The sequence below is a fragment of the Penaeus monodon genome, chromosome 24, assembly GCF_015228065.2.
Source record: "Penaeus monodon isolate SGIC_2016 chromosome 24, NSTDA_Pmon_1, whole genome shotgun sequence".
NCBI lineage: Eukaryota > Metazoa > Arthropoda > Malacostraca > Decapoda > Penaeidae > Penaeus > Penaeus monodon.
The window spans coordinates 14300008-14300754 of NC_051409.1; positions in this window are offsets into that span (position 1 = coordinate 14300008).

Sequence of the window (747 nt, forward strand, 5' to 3'; positions counted from 1 at the left end):
CTGAAAAGCTTTTTAGCAGGGCCCCTCAAGCCTGGGGGATCCCAAGCTCGAAGGGCCATAGGCTGCTGCCTTTACTAACCTATAGGATAATCGTAAGCATCTGTATTATATGAAATTATTGTTACTCACATAATCCTTTCCATGCCTCTTTTGAAGAGTTTACACGTTTTATATCATAAATAGTGTCCAATACATGACATTTTTTCTTACATATATCATAATTTTATTTTGATGTTTGCACAACATAAAGAATTGCCACAACAGTGTTTTTTTTTGTATTTTGAAGTACCTATTAAGTACTTTCTATACATATTCATTAAACACGGCCACAGTGCAGAAGTGGTGGCGATACATGATTTATTTATTTAACCATCCTTCTAATTACTTTTGAGAAGAGTTATCCACTACGTATCAATTACTTTACAGTTAAATACCACTGATAGTAAAAGATAAACGAAGACTGACTTTGCTGTAAATATATTTGCCATTGCATGACGTATTCGTAATATACATAATAAGGTTTACATTATCCTAGATGAGACTTGATATGAAATGTATTGGGCTTTAAAATGATGATGAATATTGCAACTTTATTAGAAATACATAGTTTTGATATAATTATTACAAATATTTTTGAAATAATCACATTTTGTGGCAGTTTTAGGAAGACTGAATTAAGAGAAAATCATCTTGTTAACTGAAAAAGGTAAACTAATTTACTTTGATTACATTGGAAGCACTACGGTT